The sequence below is a fragment of the Corvus moneduloides genome, chromosome 5 (assembly GCF_009650955.1).
Source record: "Corvus moneduloides isolate bCorMon1 chromosome 5, bCorMon1.pri, whole genome shotgun sequence".
Lineage (NCBI taxonomy): Eukaryota > Metazoa > Chordata > Aves > Passeriformes > Corvidae > Corvus > Corvus moneduloides.
The window spans coordinates 22,727,270-22,743,950 of NC_045480.1; the positions used below are offsets into that span (position 1 = coordinate 22,727,270).

At 38.9% G+C, this 16,681-nt stretch overlaps 1 protein-coding gene across 4 annotated transcripts in view; it reads left to right on the plus strand.

Moving 5' to 3' along the window:
• C5H4orf19 (chromosome 5 C4orf19 homolog) overlaps window positions 1-16,681 on the plus strand; it is a 41,342-nt gene that overhangs the window by 7,171 nt on the left and 17,490 nt on the right. For 3 of the 4 annotated variants that reach the window (XM_032109123.1, XM_032109125.1, XM_032109127.1), the window contains exon 2: window positions 14,876-14,962. The gene's annotated coding sequence lies outside the window, so the exon portion shown is untranslated. Of the gene's footprint in view, window positions 1-9,945; window positions 10,014-14,875; window positions 14,963-16,681 lie in introns of all 4 variants that reach the window. The other variant, XM_032109124.1, reaches the window with a different exon arrangement.

The window sequence follows — 16,681 nt, forward strand, 5'->3', positions numbered from 1 at the left end:
AGCATTGTGTAGGAGAAACATCTTGACCAGTGAAACTGGGGGAAAAGACACCCCCTAATCCACCACCACTCCCCCAAAAAAGGGGTGAAGGGAAAATAAATGCATCAGGTATAGGAGAAAGTTTCATGAAGGACATCTGGACTTCAGACGGCTCTCTTGAAAGCTGTTTATTGCATAGGCAAAGTTACAGCATTTCAGGGAGTGGGTATCCAGAGCCAGCCCTACAGCTGCCAGCCACAGCTGTAGGCATACCTGAAGCCCCTTTCTGTTCAAGTTACAAAGCATTTTATACTTTTCTTTGCAGAGTATCTTAATACATAACAACCAATAAGCACCATACACAATACCTTTACATTTGCCTATAGCCTATCATAGCTACTACCATCACCATATTATAGTCATTATTATCCAATCACAAGAGTAAGTAAGTTACAATTTAAGCTTACAGTGGAAAATTCTCAGACCTCTCTTCTTGCTACATCAACATTTCTCGTTTGCCTGCGATATCTCTCTTTTTGGTAAAAACATGTTTTCTATTTACTTATGCTCTTCTTGAGACTTATTTACTTGGTGAAAAACATGTCTTTGTTTGTAGTCACATACCTTTGTCCTAATCATAAAAATCTCCCTCCAACTCATCTCCAGCCTTTGCCTTCTCAGTTACTCATCGATCACTGTTTCAGCAAAACATCTTTTACTCTATATCAAAACTTGCTTTCATTTCTATCTCATCTTCAGTTTCTACATTCAGAGATCTTTCTGCCAAGCCTACATACCTGTGAAACTTTCTTACCAAACTTTCATCCTCTCCAACATCAGGTGTATTAATAACTTTCAGGCTATGTCTGATCTGAGAGAAGACATAGATAAAATCTGATGAGGAAGCTGAGTTATATGGCTTATACTGTTTTAGAAGGATTCCTAATTTTAGTGCATATATTTGATCCTTCTCAAACATCCCCACAGCTTCCTAGGTCTAAGCACTTCTAGATTACAGGCTGCAAGATCATCTCAGAAATAATGGCCCAAGCCAGGCACACCCCAGCCTTACCACTCACTCAGATACCTGATAATAAACAATTGGTGCACCTAACATGCCAGGCATTTCTGCGAACTCTGGACCAACATTACCTGACATAACTAATAATATCACTACTTTGCTGACAGAATCAATCAAATTTGCTCCCACAACATGTAAAATTCTTCTGATGAGGAAAGCATCTTCTCCAGGTGTTGCAATGGAAGCCATATTACTTATTTGGATTTCATGTTATGATCCAATTAAAAAGCAACAAGGATAAGGAATAATGATGAAAGTGATAAAATTATTTTTATCACCATTTCCATACAGAACAACTGAATGAGGTTTGCTTTTTAAAATGAGCAAAATCAAATTTTTCTTTCAAACATGACTCTTCTGCACCAAGTCTATTGTTCTCCAGGTTTTACTTTTAACTTCTCAAAATGCATTCTTCTGTGAATGCCTTAGCCCAAACATTGTGCCTTATGCATAGCTATGAATTTGGGAAGGTGGCCAAGTTGTTAATTCATCATCTTCTATCTCAGTCTTGCCAGGACAATACAGGTTTTGTCTGAACAATGAATTAATAGCACGTGCTTTGTGGGTCATACCTACTCCTTTGTGTAGGACTCCTTTTGGGCTAGCAGTAACAAACCAAGGCTGTAACTCTTGTAAACTCAAGCTATTTATAAACAGGTTTCAGTATCTTTTCTTTCTGTTTCATTCCAATTTGAAAATCCAGTTATAACCTTGAAATCTTCCCGAAAGAGTTCTCAGTCTTCCAGCCACAGAAAAACAACATTTTTTCCTCTATCCACCTAAATTTTCTTTGAAATACTGAAACCAACATTGTCTCTTTTCCCTGTGGCCTCTTTTTGCTCTTCAAGGAGCTAAAGTTTCATATTTTTCCCCCAAATGTATTGATTCTTTAGCCTGTTAAGCTGCCACACATGTTAAAATTGCCTTTGTCAAACAATTATGATGTCTGTAAACCACTGATTCTTCTTATTTTCTGAAATTATTTTCCGTTCTCTATATCATTCTAGTTTGATGAGAAAAAGGCAAATGTGCAAAAAAGTTGTTTCATAGGACCAGTATTTGAGATGAGCCCCAGGAGTATGGCTTATTGCAAACTTGTAGTTTGCACTGCTGTAACTGTTGCATTAAATTAGTATTTGTTAGCATAACCTAAACCTGACTGAATTTCTCTAAAGTACATTTAGGACAAATAAGCCAGCAGTGGTATGCTCTGTGCTACAGGGCTTGTATTGTTCAGTATCATGCCATGAAAGAGCCTAGATTTGTATGTTCTGCTTTTGACATGAAGTTAATCATAGACTGAGATTTCTTTGTTCAGTACAACAGATTTTTTTCTGGCCTGTACAGTTCTAGTTTATCTCACATTCCTACAACGTGCAATATTGCTCTGTCCACAGAACTCACTGTGCAGTGCAGTGCTAACAGCTTACCTAGATACTGGCACAGATTCTCTAACCCAAGGACTGAGTCCATCAAGAGCCTCCTGTTTCCTAGATTTGGCCTTCTGTTTCCTAACCTGTACAAGTCTATTATTACCCTGCAGGATTTGTACTTTTTTCAGGTTGTTTTGGTTTTCCTCATCTCCATGGCATTCCCAGCATAATATTCAAAGATATTATAAAAAAAGCCTTTTGTGCTCCATACAGAGTTTCCTGAGTAAGGCTCTGGAAAAGAAAGTTTCTTGCAAAAGAAACTACATGATTAAATACACTACTGCCTGGGAAAAGTCATGCTTCTCCCAAACAAAATGGAAAGGTTAACTCCATCAAGGCCTGCAGATACTGGAGTCTTCATGCACAAAACTTCCTCTTCACACAGCTTTTGCAGCTCCTTTGACAGAAGGAAAATTAAGTTTAAATTGGCAAAGACCCTATGCATTTATGCCAGGAAAATCCCACACAATTTGAAATTAATCAATAGCACAGAAACCCCCTCCTACCTACCACATGGAACCCAGTCTCCAAAAATCTGCAGCTTCTCTCTAGGGTGGTATTTGAAATAAGCATGTTTGCAGAACTAGCTTCACCCTCCTCCCATGCCACCTTCCCACACAGAGAGATCTTTAGGTACTTTCCTCCCGTGGGAAAAATAACACACCTATGTGGAAAATAAAGGCTAGAAATGCCTGATTTGAGAAAATCTCTTTATGGAGCCAATTCTCTTTTCTCTCTCTGAGAAATACTCTATCTCTAGTCCAGCAAAACACAACACAAATATGATTCAGCCTTCATGTCAATAAACCTACTTGAAAGGCCTGGTAAGAAAGGCTTGCCTGAAACAGAGCCTGAGCTCTACCCTACTACTTTTTCCAGGCACTTTTGCTTTCCAGGAGGCTTATGGGAGCAAGATTGCAATTGCTTACCGCAAAGCTTTCCATGAATGGCCTTTTTGAAGCACCCAGGTGAGACACCTGGAAGACTCCGAGGTGTTTGTTACTCACAGCGTACAATTACCCAGCTCCCATTACACTTCAGGGTTTTGCCCCCCTCCCTTCCTGCAGGACTTCCTCATGTAAGGAGGCTATAGGTGCCCTGTCTCGGATTTGCAGCATTTCCTTGTTTTGTTACAGCAGCATCTACAGGCACCATAAGTGATAAAGGCCTCACTGCTTTGGCTGTCACAGAGACACCTAGTAACACATAACATATTTAAACATTTATAGATTACCTAGACTGTTCCAGACTGGATCCAGACTTCTGGCACATCCTTACTTTAGGGAGGATGAGGAGGCACAACCCAATCCCATCTTGCTTATTATTAAAGAATACATTATCCCTGAGAAATAAATGCTCTGGGTTTTAATCCCTTTGAGTTTAGGAGGCACATAATTGCAGGTACCTCAAGTCCCAATTGATGTGTGTTATCAGGAGATTATTATACAACCAGTGGTGACCACTGCCTCATGTGGCTTTGGCAGCAGTGGGTTCCAGTGTCTGCACTGGGCATGAGGTGGCTCAGAGCTCACCCAGAGCAGCAGGGACTCTCCAAAGTCAAGGAAACACCAGGTTTCTGAACTTTAAGCTGCTTTGGATAATGTGGCTGTCAAGCTGCCTGGCTCAGACAGAAGGGATCTACCAGTAGCCTGCTGCTGTCAAGCCCAGTAACAGGACTTAATACAACTAAACAGATTTTTCTAGGCAAAGTCTTATGTGTAAAAACACTAATATCCAGCGAGGTAGGTAGGAAATTGTGGATTTTTTTGCCATGGAGTAGCTCTCGACTGCAGCTGGAGCTGGACCGGAGCTGTGTCTCAGGGACCACTCCCGCGGTGCACCCGCTACTACAACAGAGAGCACAGGCAGGCAGTGCCAGCAGGAACTAGACTGCTGGGAGTTAGTCAGGCCTGTTAATCACAAAGCTGTCCTCCCCAGTCATTGCTCTACCCAAAACACACAGGTAATTTCCCTCATATTGATGTTTGCCACCTGTTTCCTTCTTCTTAGGTTTTGCCTACGGAGACATCATTTCCCCAGTTTCCACGCTTCTTTCACATTTGAAAAACTTTCTGTTCTCCAAAAAAGTAATAAATGAAAAAAAAAAAAAAAAATCAACAAATCTTTCAATATAGCTTGAACTAGCCAAGCTTTGTTCCTTTTGTACAGTACCACATGCAGAGTGGTCCTTTCCAGAGGCAACAATAGTGAAGAGTTTTCACCCTCCTCTCCCAGTTCAGGCTTTAGCAGTGCTGGTGTTTTAACACGATGTCACAAGTACAGGCATTACATATTAAGCCACAGGCTTGTTTTGCCAACTCCCATGTTGGTTTTTTGGCTATTAAACACCACCTGAATAAGGAACTGACTAACAAACACAACCTTTGTTACAGGAAGAAAGGAGGAAATCAGCAGAGTTGTCTCTCTGTCTCACCTCTGGGGAAAACCACTCCTCCCTGTTGTCAGGGGCCACTTCAGTGCTGCACTCAGAGCCAAGGGGACACCTTAGAGACACCCTCAGCTCCAGCTGTCTTAGGGCAATGCAATGGTTTCTGTGGGTGTCTCTGATAACGGGCTCTCACCTTATGAACTCGGGTTAAACTCTAGCCACAGCAGACTGGTGGTTTTTTCAGCACTTTTGTTCATTGTGAATATTCAAATTCACTTTTTCCTGTTGAATACATACAGCATAAAGAATAGGTGAGAAAAGGCCTGACTCTTGGCAGCAATTCAGCATCACAGAAATTTAATTGTGACAGGAAACTACACAGCAAGTCACTCATAAGTCACTTTTGCAAGAACATTTTGCTACAGAGGAAATAAAAACATACAGCTTGATACAATTAAAGGATTTCAGGAGGTAATATGCCAGATAGCACAGTGTGAAAAGGCTTTCTTTCCTGTAAAGGACAAAAATATCTTATTCCTTCAGACCCCTTCCTTACCTCATCACAATGAGATGATCAGATAGCAGAAGGGTTAGGAGAGCACTGACTAAATTTTTATGCAGATTTGCCTGTCCATCCCAGCTGAAATGAATTCCAATGTCTTTCTGACATGAACAAGGCAGCATCTGAGAGAATCTAGCATCTGTCTGTGTCTCCATTAGTAACTCAACCACTTTCCTGTCACTTCACCATCTCATCTTTCCAGAACTGTGATCCAAACTGGGACAGGCAGCCCAGTTGGATATCAAACTGGGAAGGAGCAAAAAAACTAAGCCCTGATATTTTTTCCAGGGGCCAAGAACCTCAAGGCTCTCTCAAATAGTTAAAGACCATCACAAGGATCATGCTATAAAGGGGAAATGGTCTTTTCAAAAAGAATTTTTAAAAGAAACCACAAGAAAATTATGTTTTCTCAACCAGAACAAAGCTACATCTTTGTGGCTTCCGTAAATCAGATTTACTTTTCCCCAGTCATCCTTATTAACACACGCCATTTGAAAAAATATATACAATAAATAGGAATGCCTCTAGATGTCAAAATCTGGGAAGTGTATATGGTAAATCACCACAACAAAAGACCTAGAACACTGCAGTGCAAGGGACAGAACAGGCTCTTACAGGCTCCTGTCCCTGGTCCACACAAGCATCCCTGGAAGCAGAACCTGAGAAAGAGTTTAAACAGCTAAGAGGAAAAAAAAGTCCGTATTGGAGGTAATATTTATTCTTAGTTCCCATAAATCACTTAGGCCCTCAGTTAAATGTGATTTGTAAAAGAAAAGCACTGCATCCTTATTTGCTTTGGGATGCATATTAAAGCTCCAGGATTTTAACTGATTTTAACATTAAAATAATAGGTTTTGTCAAAGCTGAGGAACCATCCATTTAAAGAATGAAATCACGGGACTGAAGAACTGGTATCAGTCATCTCTGAGTGCATTGCAGAAAAAGGAAGTGTTTGCTAGACTTATCCATCCTCAGCAACTTCAAAATTTCAATAAAGCTCATTCAAGGTGTGATATATAGCATTTGTGAATGTAAAATCAAAAGAAATACTGAGTAATAACCTTTGCATTGTGTTGTCTGCTTAAAATCCCTGGAATACATACAAATCACACCATTTAGTAAATTAAAACTACAACAGAGAAATAAATACCTGAATTTCAGACCTTCTTTATACATGAAGTGATAAAAGACTGCAAACAGGGAGAATGTCTCTCACCATTTAAAACTATCCCTTTGGTTTCAATCCTGTATATGCATTTTGCAAGTAAATACCAACGCCTACCAAGGAAGGCAGTCTTACACCAGCACACGACAGGGGTCTCTTGGCACTCGAAATGTGACAATCCAGCCTGTATTAAATGCCACAGCAGCATTGCTTCAGCTGCAAAACCATTGCCAAAGCACCTCGTGGAAAGACCAATATGTACTACACACAGCTCTAAAAAAAGGGTGTTGCACTGGCACAGTTAAACTGAAGCAATTCTGTACATAAGAATGAAGTGCTGATTTAAAACTGGATTATTTATTAGTTTATTTTTGTTTCACAGCAGTGCCATTTCTATGGCCAAAGTATGCTTCAGGCTTAAATAATTGCTTGGATTGTCAGTCTTATAGGATTAGCGATTTTAAATGAAGGAATGGGTTGCAAGAAAAAGTCATTTCATGCTTTGAAAAGAACTTTTATTTATTTCAAAGGCTTGGAACCTAGAACCATCACTCCATAATCTTATTCAAATGTTGGTGTCATCAATGCATTTTAAATCAGCATTTAATTAGGTTAAATAAAGAAAATAGAAGCTGCTGAAGAAAGCCCAGTAAGAATTTCTATTTCTAGATAAAGCTGCTTAAAATGCATAACCAATTCTGCTAACTGTGGGATGTGAAGCACACAACTGAGTTTATAGGTGTTTAGTGAGAATTTGTGCCACTTAGTGTGTCACTGTGAGTAGTCAGCACAAAGAGAATGATATAAATATAGAAGAGTGGGCCTATAGCCTCTACCTAATTGAAAAACTACATATATATATATTGCATAAGTCATACTCAGCAGCATTGGCCCTGGGCTGCAACAATGCTTACTTTCCTTCTATAAACGTTCATCTGCCCAAATCAAAAAAGTTCTTTTTACGTTTTTTTAGCTCAAATGAGCATACAGACAAGGCAAGCTTTAGGGAACATTTCTGTTATTTAAACTCTGTCAATTAACAGTGCTGTACCCAAATCCCATCCAAGCCATAGCATGATCTTAAGAAAGCAGAATTGTATCAGTGTGGAAATCTGTAGCAGAAAAAGAAATAAAAATTAGGTAGGTCTAATTGAATTGCAGTAGCTTGTCTGAAAAACACCTTTGCTACCCACTTTGAAAAGGCATTAGAGACCACATTAGGAAACTGTTTTGATTTTGAAAATCTTCATTACTGCCTTCTTTGCTGAAATTACTTTCAAAATCATCTTTGCTACTCCTGCTTTGCTTAGAGGACTCACTGCTGATGCCTCCTCCTGAGCTTTTATTTGTCTGGAGGTTGAAAATAATGCCAATGTTACAGCTAGAACTTTCAAATGGATGAGGAAAAGCCAGCTTCAGCAGGATTTTATGTGCCTTTCAGGCCCTTATGTGAACACTAAATTTTAACAAAAAACTCCCCAGAGGAGGTGCCCCACCACAGTCTGGTCTCTGCATTCACAGAAAGCAGAAGGAGAAAAGGGTAGAGCTATCTACTACTATGGCAATGGGGTTTTCTGGCCTTTGGGTACAGCTTTACACTTTCCACACACAAGTTGGGGAACTTGTAAGCATTGATAAGCCTCATATTAGCACTTCACCTCACTGACACCTGCTCCAGTCCTGGCTCTCCAGGACTAAGTGCTCCTGCTTCTCCAATGCAGAACCCAGAAAGCTGTCAGCCGACTTCCCCTGGATTGCAAGGCCCATCCCCTAGATGTGACAGGAGTGTTCACACTGTGGGTGCAAGTATTTCATAACAAATAGTAAACCAAACATATGTGTCATTTTTAGCAAGGCTTGATTACACTGATTACTGATGTAAGACGAGCTACCTAAATGTATGTCAACTACAGAACAAGGGCCCATCCATTTGTTCCACTCCTTGTCAGTGAAACGGTATCAGGACCATACTTCTGAAGCAAGACAAAAACTGGTTCCACTCTCTCAAGAAAAACATATTCTCAAAAGGAGGATGCAGCCTACCAAAAGCAGAAGGAAGAAGCAGCAGTCACTGCTTAATAATGTACATTATTGAAGACTAAATTTGGTTGTGTAGGACTTTCCACAATCTAACTACAGTGAGTAGGATTATATACATCTATATATATGCATATAAAAAAAGTGAAGAGGAAAAACTGCTCCCAATTCTGTGTTTCCTAGCACTGAGGATTCAAAGTATCATCTGAAGCACCTCTGTGTCACACTGGCTCATTCTTTAATTGTGTCAGTGTAATATTCACACAATTATGAACTATAATGACCAAGTCCCACTCTGAAATCTGAGCCCTAAAGGCTACATATGTTATCCAAATATATAACTGAATGCTAAGCACATTGGGATTCTTTCAACCACAAATTTACTTAATTACAAATATTCCTAATGTTGCAGTAGAAGCATCATGTTCAACTAATTATAGCTCAGAACAATTTTCTACTATATCTTCTGGAAAAGAAATAGTATTTTTCAAAGGTATCCAATTTTCATAGCCTTCAGCAAAATACTTCAGCTAAATTTCTTACCTCTATTAGCACAATCTTTACTATTAAGCCATTTGTGTACGTTAGTTTTTGACTAACTCTAACCTTCTGACTGACAGGATTATAGACATAATGTTTCCTCAGGGGATTTTTCTACTTACAGAATCAATCTGCAAACCTCTCACTGTCTAAATTACAGCCCATGATTTCATGTCATCCATTTCCACATCCTCAAAAACATGAGAGGGAGACCCTATTTCTAGAGGTGGCTCCCCATGGCTCTTTGCCAACAAAAGTGCTTATGACAGTGAATTATACTCTTCAGAAACCTTACTAGTTTTTGTAGCTAAATTAGACATTGCTTTGTCACCATTGCCTGAAAATAGTCAGAGACTGGGAGATGCCTGGGTGCCTGGAAATAGTGTTTCAGAAACAGGCCCTAAGCAAGATACTTGCAACCCAGATAAAAGCTGGCAAGACTAGCTAATCATATGGATATATTTGGGTCAGGTAGTACATGCCACATCAGACAGTTTCAATGAAAAAGGTAGCGGAAAGAAACGTCTACAGCACACACACCTCCCCTTCCACCAGTAAATACGTGACAACACAAGCTCCCCAGTAAGGGCAAGCCAAGAGAAGATTCACAGCAGGTCTACAGAGAGGAGAGCATCAGGGAAACATGAGGTCAGGCTTACAGCACGTCCTTGGCTCTGCCCAGCTGGAAGTCCCCTCTTACTGCTTGGTGACACCACAGCATTCCAGTCAGGCACTGATCCTCTGTGTTTTGCCCTACAGCACAAAGGCTGAAAACAAGCCTTTCCCCAGCGCATCCCCATGAAGCTCCCGGCACAATGTCGAGACAGGTGAGATTGGTTCAGTTGGACAGAGCATGGTGCTAATGCTGCCAGGGTTCTGGTTTCAATCCCTGTATGGGACATTCACTTAAAAGTTGGACTTAATGAACCTTGTGGATCCCTTTCAACCCAGAATATTCCATGATTCTGTGAACAGATAAGCTCAGGGTACGATTGTGGATAAGGCCTTGCCTTTAATTTGTCAGATGCTTCAGCAATCAAGTAATAACACAATACAGAGCCAAGTTTAACACTCAAATACAAGTGATTCACCGTCTAACTTTTACCAAGCTTAAGGACTAAACAAGTTTCTTCCCTTTGAAGAAAGACCCAGTGCCATGAAGAAGACACAGTAGAACATGCAGCAATGATGGCTAAAGAGCAGTAAATTTCAGTTCATATTAATACATGCTGCAAACCCAGGTAAAAAGGAGTAGAAGAAATGCATATTCTTCTATATTCCCTATACTGAAAATAGTCTTATCCAGTAATGCAGATGGGATGATGATTTACTTTTCCAATCACCCCTACATAAGACCCCAGAGTGTGCAAAATGGCCTTTACACAAAGTTGTATACGATGAAATCAGGATGATATTTTTTTTTTACGTTATAAAATGCAGTCAGATATAGCTGCAATAATAATTTTTTAAATTATCAAAGTCTTCAATTGACAATGCTATACATAGAAGAGAAAGGCAAAATATTTATTCTACAGTTAGATGGAAAGATGTCCTCTTATAACAAACACAAAGAACAGTCGCTCAGTCCCTGGCATTCTTTGTGAATATTTCCCAGAATTACTGGTGACAGCGTCTGGCCAGTACAGCTATAAGTGTGTTTAAATATTTAAAAGTAGAAAAGAAGAAGCATTTTTTAGCTTAAATTTGTCATGAATATTTTTGGCATGAATTTTTAAAAAACATGATCATGGATCTTGTCAGGATCTTGTCAGGATATGAGCATCATAGTGATGCCTTAGGATTTTAGCTAATTCCACCTCCCCATAATACCAGGGGTGTTTGCACAATTTCTTCTGACTACAGCACTGAACTAGGGTCTGATCCAGCTTGACAGTTTCTGTGTCTCTTTGCACTTAACAAGGTAGAACTAAAAATACAACAAAAAATCAAACAATGCAGAGACATTTCTGGTGATCCATTGCAGAGACAATTTTTTAAAAAAAACTAGATTTTCCCCTTTTTTTACCAGAGTGGCAAAACAAATCTACTTGGGTTTTTTTTCATATTATAATCAAATTTGCAATCATGGAAAACAGACAAACCCACTCTTTTTGTTTTCCCCTAGAGTTTTCTGTAGCAGTCATTACTAATGCATTTGTTAAGCAGAAGCTGGCTGGAACCAAGAAAACAGGAGCTAACCTGCTACTCCTCTGATCTGGGTGTCCAAAGAACAAGGATTTGTTGCAGTCATTGGATTGCCACCTGCCTAAGGCATTCAACTGTATCTAGCACAATGATGCTGGAAAGCATTCATGAGTGAATACACAATAACATCTGTATGTTTACAGCGTTTGTGAAAGGTGTGGGTGGGGCGATTTCTCTACCGTGTGTTTCCAGAGCAAGTCAAACCCATTAATTAAATTCATGCTCTTGTCCTGCTTCAAAAGCAAAAACACAGATGATTTATGGGCACTGACAGCTGCAGGAACCAGGAGCTGGTTTTGCTCACTCCCTGTCCTTAATTAATTTTGAAGCATCTGGATAGGTTAATTTCTCAGATTGTGATCATACAAAAGGCTACATATCCTGAATTTCTACAAAGGAAGAAAAAGACCTGTTCCATGCAGAGAACTGCCTGCCATGGTTTCTCAGTGCTGGCTGAACAGTGTGTACTGAAATTGTGTACCTCAACATCCCTGTGCCTGCCCAAGCAACTTGTAGGATAAAGCTGTAAGAGGTCCCAATCTTAAAACATTTCTTATCCAGTAATTATTTTACTTGTCCTATAAACAAAAACTCTAAAATGAGAACCTGCAGAACAGTGTAATCTACAGCAACAAAAAAAATTTCTCTATTAACAGACCTAGGGAAATTGCCACAAACACTTCCTTCTACAGGGAATATCAATATCTCTGTATTGCCAAAGCACATAATGATATATGCAAATATAAACATAGAGCAATACACCAATGTGTTTATTTCTTCTTCTAGGTTCTTTAAACAGGAGACAGATTGCTAGCAATTGGGGCTGAAAGCTGGAGGCAAGCAATCAGAAGACATTTAACACACAAGCTAGGAACAGGAAACTGTGATGGAAGTGGAAAATTTTGGGTACTGAACTTTCACCCTTGGCTCCTGTGAGATTTTTAATGCTAAAGAACTATATAAACATAGACAGATTATATTGACATTGCTTTACCTGCCCCGCAGAGCCATATGCTCCTGCAGACCTGGCCAATAAAGACCAAAGCTTTCCATGCATTAATGAGCTAAACCTGGGTGTTACATGTTTCATACTATGCTGTAGATCTATATCGACCTATATTGACAGAGAGAAAGGCTGGGCCAGAAGAACTCTGAATCTCTCTTTCAATCAATTATTTTATCATTCTGTACCACACTTTGTAAAACATAAGGCAAATTTATTTTGTTGTGATTCATAGGCCAGGCAGCAGAAAGCCTGCCAGGAGCAAGGATACTACCATCTAAAACAGCTCATGATCACTAGTTACCAGGAAGAAATAAAAAGTATCCAGCATGGTCTATAAAAGTGGTGGAGCAAACAGAACATAAAAGTCTTTCTGCCAGTGACCCAAAGTGGCCTCACTAATAGATGACTATGACTAAGAACCTCTATCTAGACATGAATGGGCATATGAGACAACACTATCCTTAGCTAATAGAAAGATAGTAACTCCAGAAAACTCTTCTACAACTGGCAAGACCACAGAGCTCTTTCAAACAGCCTATTTTCAGCTGTGAATCAAAATCTCTCCTTTTGTCAGCTTGTCTTTACCACTCAGTGTAGGTACAAAAATGCTGTTAGTGAGGATCTTCTTGTTATTTTCTAAGTCCGTGAGAGATTTTTCTCTCTCACAGAAGAGGTAGCAGGGAATGTAAACAACCAAGCCACCTGCAACCTTGGAAAGTCTTGTTCATGGTATAGTAGAAAATATTTTGATAATGGATGTTTTAGGATTTTGGCCAATCACCCCCAAGGGGTGGCTGGTCCTTTGTCCAATTAGACTATGAAGAAAAAAGTCCATAAAAGGTTTGTAAAATAAATAAATAAATCAATCTTGCTGCACAATTCCTGCCTGCTGGATCTTCTCCTCCTCCTCCTCCCTATGGCTGCGGGACACGGTGATATACCGTAGGAACCAGGCCTGCGGTAATACACTCAGGAAACAACTTGTGCCTTTTAGTTACTGATGAGGTGCTTCACAAATCAGGGAGATTGGTCAGATTTCAAAGAATTGTTAAACAATGTTCATTAAATATTACCTGTTGCATAGCATCTTACCTGCTTACATTCTTCATGTTGTTGGTGACAAGTTTGATATTTATAAGGAGTAATGTGATAACAGAATTCAAGAGCTGACATACTGATATACAAAAAAATTCTTAAATTCAAGAAAGTTTGATAGAATAACTAAGCTCAACATGACTATAATTCCTATGTACTTTTTGTACAGAAAACTGACTATTCATTTCTCTTCCTCCTCAATTCCCTCACTAAACCAAGACCCAAGACAACTACAGTTACCTACATTTCTTTTTTCTCATTCCTATAGAGTCTAAGAGAGAAGTGTGCAGTTTGACAGCCGGAAAATTATTTCTTCACTCCAAGCATTCCCAGAAACAATTCAGGATTTTCAAATTCAGCTCTGATTTCACAAAACTGCTCCCTTTCCTGAACTTAGAACAGAATCTTAAAGGCTTTGAATCCACACCTAGCAAGGTTAATCAAAGTTTTACCATCAAAATGCAGTGAGAGCACATTAATACAACCATATGTAAACAATTATAGTGAAACACATGGGCACAATCACAAAGAATGCAAGGAAATCAGAGTTTTGTTCCACTGAAACTTAAATTGCAATGAAGAATTGAACTCATCAAAACGACCCCCAAAAAAGCTGTTGAACAGACTTTGCAGCATAGAAAATATTTGAATGGTACCACAAAAGCACAAGGGCCAAGGCTGATAGAGAAGGAAACTATGAGGGGAATGCAAACCTCAGGGCATTTAAATTAAATGGGCAATTAAAACCACTATTGATAGCTAAACATTTGCTGAAACTCTTGGGGGCAGCACAGAATTCTAACACTTTTTACCAACAAAGGAAAACAAGTAGTGCCTACAACCAACTGATCTTCAGCTCAGCATGGAAGACCAAGCTATGATTTCCAGAAAGAAGGAGTTAAACCCTCTGTTGAGTAAAATATGTTATTCCTCTTTGATCCTTAGGGTGAGGGATACTTTTCTTACGAAAAGTGCTCATCGACTTCACACATTATACAAAGACAGGCTGTGTGTGGTATTTGAAAGTTTCAGGGTGGGAGCTCCTAATGGAGCAGGACCATAGGTGGATCAGAGTGACAACTGTCCAGCCTGCTCAGAGAACACAGCACCCCATGCACACTTCCAGTGGAGGACAAACGCAGCTTTTAAAACCAAAAGCCTAGAAAGACATTCAAGAGCAGCACAAGAAAGTAACTAGGGAAATAACTTCTCTGTGTCAAAAAAGTTCTGAAGCTTATGTATGGTCTGTGCCAAAGCAAGTTTAGAGTATTTCATTTTGATTTTGGTTTTATGACTTCAAGATAGCATGTTTTCAGCAACTAAATGAGATGGAAAATGCTAATATGACCTTCTGAGAGCCTGATGATTTTGTTTAAATTCCAGGTTATTTTGGAATGTGAAAACTACTTGCTGCTTGCATCCATGACAACCATGTAGATACTATTCACTTCAAGAATCTACACCACCATGGTAAGCCATATTCCAAAGATTGAGTCTCACTGGTAATTGTGTTGTGCAGTAAGCTGGAGTGACTAGATGTATAAGGCTTCATGTTTCTGTCTCAGAGAGTAATACAAAAACTATTAAACAACCTAAGCAAGAAGCAAGCAGGATATGGCAACGTACTTTGATTTATGAACACTGTTTTACGCACCAGACAAGTATTACGTTTCCCAGAATATCTCAAAAAGGATGTTGCTAAGCAAAGATGATGGTAAAAAGAGTATTTAATTAAAATGTCTGTATGCAATTTGTAGGACTAATCGCCATGCTCCAAATTATCACCACCAAGCAGAAGAGGAAAAAGGTTGAAATACAGTGAAAAAAAGGATACTTTTAACTCAAGTTTAAGAACAAATATAGAATGGTTTATGCCTAATCCTATCTGACAATGAGAAAATTTTCTATCGGCCAGTTTCTACACTTACTTTTCTGTTAAATATACCTCACTTGAGACTGAGTTTTTAGCACTCATTTTAACATTATAGGCAAAGAGTTTCACTAATTTATTTGCTCCCCTTTTCCTCAAAGAAAGAAAAGGCACAGTCTACTTTTGGGTCAAAAGCCAATTACACACATCAGACAGAAGCTGACAATAAAACCAGTTATCATTGGACATGATATAAGGAGTCAGCTGACAACTTACCAACAGCTGTGACTCCCAGCAACTCTCCTTTTTGGCATTTTCATTTTAAATTTCTACAGAATTATAGGAATTTCCCAGAGGATTCAAAATAAACAAACACAACCCAATAATAAATTAAAGGAAAACCCTATAGCTAACCTCCTACTCCAGAATTTGTTAAACAGACAAAGGGAAAGTACAGCATTTAAGAATGCACTTGAAAGTTTAGTTTTAAAAGTTACCTCTTTTGAATTTGTTAAATGAAATCTCCATCCTTTCATAACTGGACCATGGATTTTATTTTTCATTTTACTTTCACTGTACGCACAAATGTTTAGGCCATGGCTTACACAAAATAAATAAGGACATCAAAACAGAATTACACTGCAAGTAAGATTACTAGAGATCAGAACAAAAATTAAAAGGAGGAATCTTCTTAGTAATTAATAATAGTAGCTATATTGTTAAAAAATAGAATTAATGCAAAAAAGGGCATAAAATGACCCCAGTAAAAGGTTGCATAAAACCAGGAGCACACCATGACTCATTCTTCATAAGCTTTATTATTCACTTCACATAAAGGACTGATCACACCTTTAACAGATGCACAAAACCATTCTTAACCCTTTGCAACAGTACAGTAAGATTGAATAGGGCTATAAATCTTCTAAGTGCAGCACAAACATTAAGCTCTTAGAAGGATATGAAATGGTGACATACAAGACAACTTAAGTGACTTGCTCTAAGGGCAAATGAATTGAGGCTGAATGAATCCCAGGTTCTCCTTAGCAATGAGTCACACCAGATATCCAGGCCACTTAAATTTGCATTTAGTTTTCAATCATATTTCAGGAGGCTTTTAATAGAAAGTCTTCTAAATATCACCTATGGATCAGACACTATGCAGTGCTGCTCTCTTGAATTTGTAGGCAAACAGCAACCATTAAACTGGAAGCTAAATAGTGAAATTTTGTAAGAACTTGTCAGAGTTTACCCATAAATTCTGAAAATTATAACTGCAAAGAATATGTATGCAAAGAGAGTGCAGCAAAAAGAGCAGCAAC